Source organism: Phaseolus vulgaris, chromosome 8, assembly GCF_000499845.2.
Source record: "Phaseolus vulgaris cultivar G19833 chromosome 8, P. vulgaris v2.0, whole genome shotgun sequence".
Lineage (NCBI taxonomy): Eukaryota > Viridiplantae > Streptophyta > Magnoliopsida > Fabales > Fabaceae > Phaseolus > Phaseolus vulgaris.
Genome location: NC_023752.2, coordinates 8,363,656 through 8,369,366, shown reverse-complemented (window position 1 = coordinate 8,369,366; position 5,711 = coordinate 8,363,656). Strand labels below are relative to the sequence as shown.

Genomic DNA, 5,711 nt, shown 5'->3' with positions numbered 1-5,711 from the left:
TTTTTATTTTTGCTTTACTTTAATTCCTTCTTTTCTTTTTCTTTTCTTTTTCTTCTTTCATTTTTCAATTCTGAAGCAATTCTCTCCATGCAATACTCACTTCACTCCACTTTTCCTCAGCATCAGCAACATTCTCACATCTTCCCTCCATTTGAATCTCTCTCTCTGTTGAGCATTCAAGCATTGCGACTGGAGTACGACCGTGTTCTTGATTGTTCCCTAACACCGTAAGTTTCGCATTTCCTTTCGTTTTCAATCCATCTCGACCTCTACAGTAGCTAATTCGTGTTTCGCTATCAGTGAAAAAAGGAGGCTCAAGGCTCTTTGTGGCGGATTGGGATTGCAGAGGAACAAGCCTCGCGACCACGCTTTCGGCGTTGGCGAACCCTCGTTTTTGCTGCCGCAACAGAGTTGTGCCTCTTGCTGCCTTGCGAGGAAACGTCGTTCCAATCTCACGACGTTTGTGCCTGGAGCTTTTCTCGACAAGTCTTGTTTCCGCCTGTCTAACAGTAAACTCCATCATTCTACTGTGAGTTTTCTTGCTTCATTTCTATCTGATAATTTTGATTTTTTTTCTTTTAGTTTTTTTCCTTTCTTTTTTTTGTGTTTGTTGGTAATATAAGAATTGAGCCATTTATATCTCTGGCCTTTAAGATTTTTAAAACTCTACTTATTATCTGAATAAAAATTAGACTAGAGAAGTGTCTCTTGTATCCGATATTGGGCGTAGTTTATGTTTGTGTTGATGGATTTTCTTCTGTCAAGCAGGTCCAGATGAGCCACATGCAGCAAGTACAACCTGGCCCGATGGTATTGCTGAGAAACAAGAATCAAGTGTATATGATAATGAACTAGAGTGGATAGAGGGGTTTCTGAGTTCTGAACTTCCATCTCACCCTAAGTTGCATCGTGGTCAACTGAAGAATGGATTACGTTATCTGATTTTGCCAAATAAAGTTCCACAAAAAAGGCACGTTTAATCATTTTTATGAATTCCTTTTAAAACATTGATATAGTTTTTTAATATAACCGATACAGTCAAATATGATATAGTTTTATGTATTCTCTGTTAAACATTGTTTTTTTGCACTTGTTGTCAACTGCTTAGTATCAATTTATTCAATTTTAGGTGATACAACAAAAATTTCATCCAGGTGATAGCTTACATAAAGAAAATTTCAGCCATTTAATTTTCTCTTTCTAGTCCACACTCAGACATTTCTTTCAGCAACTGAGTCATTTAATCGCAAAGAGAGTTTTGTTTCCTTTCATGTTCTTTTTTGTCAAAACAACCTTTGTTTCTTTCTGATCAGCTATAGTATTTAGTTTCACTGCGATCTCGGGATGTGTTATTTGGAAGTGATGTGGCTATTTGAATTTCTCTGGTTTTTGAATTCCTTCAATTCATTAATTCATCTTATGCTTTCTTAGATTCTTTGTCTTTATTACCAATATCCATTTGAATTTAAATGTAGTTCTTAATTTTTTTATGTCTTGGTGTTGATTCCTTTGTGTTAATTCCTTTTTAGCATGTAAGACTGGTTGAGGATTAAAATCTGCTAGTGTACACGAAAAACAAGCAACAAATGTGAGGTAGGATATCTAAATACTGGAAGGAGATGCTTGATTTTGTAGGTTATCCATACTCTTTGATGATAGATGCTTACTTGAGTTTGGATGTAGTTATTTGTTTAATGACAGAGATCTATCATATGTAACTTTGTGTTAGTTCCTTTTCAGCAGAGGATTCTGGTTGAGCATTAAAAAACATAAATTTGAATATTGTTTTTCTCTGATTATTGAAATATGTCAAATCCAGCTGTTTGATCTGTGAATATGTTGATTCTTTTTCAGAAAATCATAGGTTAGTAATAATAAAATGCTCAGGGAAGATGTCTCCCTTTCTTTTTGAAACTTTGTAGATTGAGCATATTTTTCCAGACTGATATGTGAGGTAAGATGTGGAAACACTTGCCAGGGGATTTGTGAAGCTTTAGGTTTTGTTACCCTTACATTTCTTGTGTCTTTATTTGTGACTGACTAAACTTTAATTTTGGATTTTAAGTTTTGGTTGGATTCATTGCTAACCTTGTAGTGTGACTGGCAGTCTGGCAGTTCTTGTGGGTTTAGAGGTCCTGAAATTTGGATTCATCTATTCTATTCTAACAATTGTTTTGCACTTTGCAAAAAAATCAAACTACCCTATAACATTCTAGTACTTGGCATGCTTTTCTTTGGCATGTACTCTCACAGTGTTATATTGACTAATAATTTCATCACTACTATATACATATATTCCATGCAGAAAAATGGATCGAAGTTGGATGTATGAGCGACTTGATCCTTCAAGGAGACTTAGCAAACAATTCATTACTGGAGTGAGTGAATTTGTTTCAAAGGCAATGGATCAAACTTTTTATACTTTAGAAGGAGGGATAAGGTGTCCTTGCATAAAGTGTGTATGTGAGAAAATTCTTCCACCATCTCATGTGAGGGCTCATTTGCTACAATATGATTTTAAACCTAACTACACAATATGGGTTCAACATGGAGAAGAGATGTCAAGTGAGGACAATGTTGGTTATGCATCCAGTGGCCATGCAAGAATGAAACCTGTTGATAACATTGGTTCAATGACCAATATGGTGTATGATGCATACATGCAAGAAGCAGACATAACAAGTCATTATGGTGACATGGACAATGAAGATGAATATGTAGAAGAGTCACCTAATGCGGAAGCCCTTCTTCCTTAACCCCCTCCTCATCCTTTCGTTCTGCAGTGCGGCAGGACAATGTTCCTCCTTCTACCTCCCGTATTATACCAGTCTTGTGACCCGTGGCTCCAGCAGTTCAACATTTGTCTACTCCGGCACTCTTTCCCACTTGGGGTCCCCCATTACAGTCCACACCTACTCCCTCATCAGTTCATTTCTCTAGTGCTCCATCCGTTCCTGTGACTCCTCAAATTCTAGTTCAGCCCACTCATACATCAGTTCAACCCACTCAGGCATCAGTGCAACCCTCCTCTGATACGCCAGTACAACCCACGCCTACTACGCACCATGATATCCCTGATGAAGAACATGATGGTAATGGGAGAGTCATCATTCGACCAGTGGGTAAAGGGTAAGTTTATGATCACATTGAACTTTATTATGAATTTTTTGTTATACTTCATGTTTAACATTTTGGTTTGCATGTTTTGTAGATGGGCACCTAATCATTGTGCTACTAAGGCAATTGGGCATGCAATTAGGTCAAAATTTAGGGGTCCTTACTATCACTATGACGAAACACCAAAGGAAGTCCAACTTAAATGGTGGACTGAATTTAAGGTGATCATAACATAGCATTTTCAATCATTTCGATTTAAGTATTTATTATATTCATCAACTTCTATTTAAATTTGTTGTTCTTTTTATAGACTCGAGTGACTTGGGCCCCTCATGATGAATGACAAATTAGAAAAGTGTACGAGTCAAAGGTGAGAAAGCGCCTTTCTGATATGCTTGCTAAAGTTAGGATGAAAGCGACTAGACCTAACTGGATTAGTGAACAAGCATGGATTGGTCTCTTGGACTATTGGGATTAAAAAAAGTTCAAAGAACAATCAATCCAAAATAAATTGAATAGGTCATCAACTCGAGGTGGGGCATTACACTCTACTAGTCGTAAATCACACCTCGACATTGCATTGAGCCTAGTAAGTATCTATATTTCGTTGCATAAGCTTAAATTTAGTAGATAATATCTAATGTTGGTAACCTTTTCATTTATTTCAGGAACGAAAATTTGGTCGGCCGGTTGAACCTGATGAATTATTCATGGCCACTCACACTAAAAAGGATGGACTTTGGGTAGATAGTCGTGCCAAACAGACTTACGTAAGTTATTGCTCTACTTTTCTATACATGATTTATATTCCTTAGTATTGCCCCACTTACAATTTTCACAATGAACTAGGAAACCTACCATGAGCGATTGAAAGCCCTTCAATCAGACAACTCTGAAGGATCATCTTCCAACTGCCAACCGATCAATCCAACAACAAAACTTCAATGTTGGAAGGATGTTGCTGGAGGCAAGAGTAGAGGTCGATGTTATGGCACTGCAGACTTGGCTTCCAACATTCGCCATGAAGTGTCTTCCCTAACCCAACCTTCAATATTTGCTCATTCTAGTGATTACTTTTCTCTTAATGAACAACTTCATCAACAAGTGATGCAAGCAAATGAAAGAGCCGATCAAGCAACTCAAAGAGCCAATCAAGCAACTCAAATAGCTGCTCAAGCAAATCAAAAGTGTGCAATGTTAGAGGATAAAATAAAGTTCATGGAGCAAAAATTAATCATGATGATGGAGCGGCAACAAGTTGACACCTCAACATGCACAAGTCAGGTTCGCCCTCATTATGCTCGGAACCTTGATGATCAACCCCTGCCTTGAGTTCATCATTTTGTAAGTTTTCTTAAAACATTTCTTAAGTTTGGTTTGTAGTTTCCTTGACAAGAATTTATGCAATGCAATAGAAAGACACAGAGAGGTTGAGTCATTTATGTATTACTCAGATTGCATGCATGACTCTTTGCATGTTTTTATCTTCTTGGCAGTGTTGTGATGAGCATGTTTTTATCTTCTTGGTGGTGTTGTGATGTGCATGTTTTTATCTTATTGGTTGTGTTGTGATGAGTGAGTGTGTTCATGCAGTAAAAGTTCGTGATATAAGCAAGGGAAAAAGGATTGCAATTTTGGATAAGTATCTTATTGGTAGTGTGTTCATGCAGTATCTCTCATTTTTCTGTTTTGGGAAAATATTGCAATTTTGTGAGGTACGTAGATATATATGTTCTCTTCTCATCCTCTGTGAAGACAGACACATTGGGTTGTGACATCTATCTTTGCTTAAAACATTTGGCAAGTGTCATTGCCTTTCAATGTTCAATCACAAACTTCTTCATTTTGGTGTAATTAGATTCACTGTGGAAATCAATCCAAAAATTAGAAATGGTATTGTTTTATATTTGGATTATGCATGGATCTGTTTTGTTGTTCAAGAGTTATTGTTTTATATTGGCCTCCTGCACTATGTCATCAATTCAACACTGTTTTCTCTTATTCCTTATGCAATATACATACATCATGCATGATGAAAACTTCATGTTGACCAATGATATGGCCAATATAGTGTGTGCAGGATAATCCATACCTTTTCAGCTAGTTTTGATATTGATTAGAATTTAAAACTGAACAGGTTTTTGACTTGGGCCTGTGCCTCTTTCATCTACATAAAACATTAAAAGTTTGTATATGGAGCTATCCTAAGGCTTCTTTCATCTACAGTGAAACAGAAAAAGTTTATAAATGTGGCTATTCTCTTTTAGGGTATATGCAGTGACATCTGCAATTTAATTAGTAACTCCATAGAGGATTCTGTGTGATCAATATACAATTTTGAATATAATAATCTCTTTAACATATAAGAGCTAAGATGTTATACCATATGATTTAAATGTTTGTGTATGTAGCTATCCTTAAACCTTTGTTGCTGTTGTACGATCCCCAGTTTTAGATACTATGTTATGTGTCCAGAGAAACATATGATGGGCAAAAATATTTATTATAGAACAAAGTTTCTTAAATGTATTAAAATGATAGTTTTTTCATTGCATATGTTTCGATAAAACATAACTAGTAAGCAGCGCAAATGG

At 36.3% G+C, this 5,711-nt stretch overlaps 1 long non-coding RNA gene across 1 annotated transcript; it reads left to right on the top strand.

Annotated features, from left to right (window-relative positions):
- Nucleotides 1-2,979: 2,979 nt before the first annotated feature.
- Nucleotides 2,980-5,336, top strand: LOC137825707 (uncharacterized). The gene is made up of 6 exons (XR_011083331.1): nucleotides 2,980-3,129; nucleotides 3,212-3,338; nucleotides 3,428-3,706; nucleotides 3,786-3,887; nucleotides 3,967-4,461; nucleotides 4,711-5,336. It is a non-coding gene; the product is annotated as an uncharacterized lncRNA (long non-coding RNA).
- The last annotated feature ends 375 nt before the right edge of the window (nucleotides 5,337-5,711 follow it).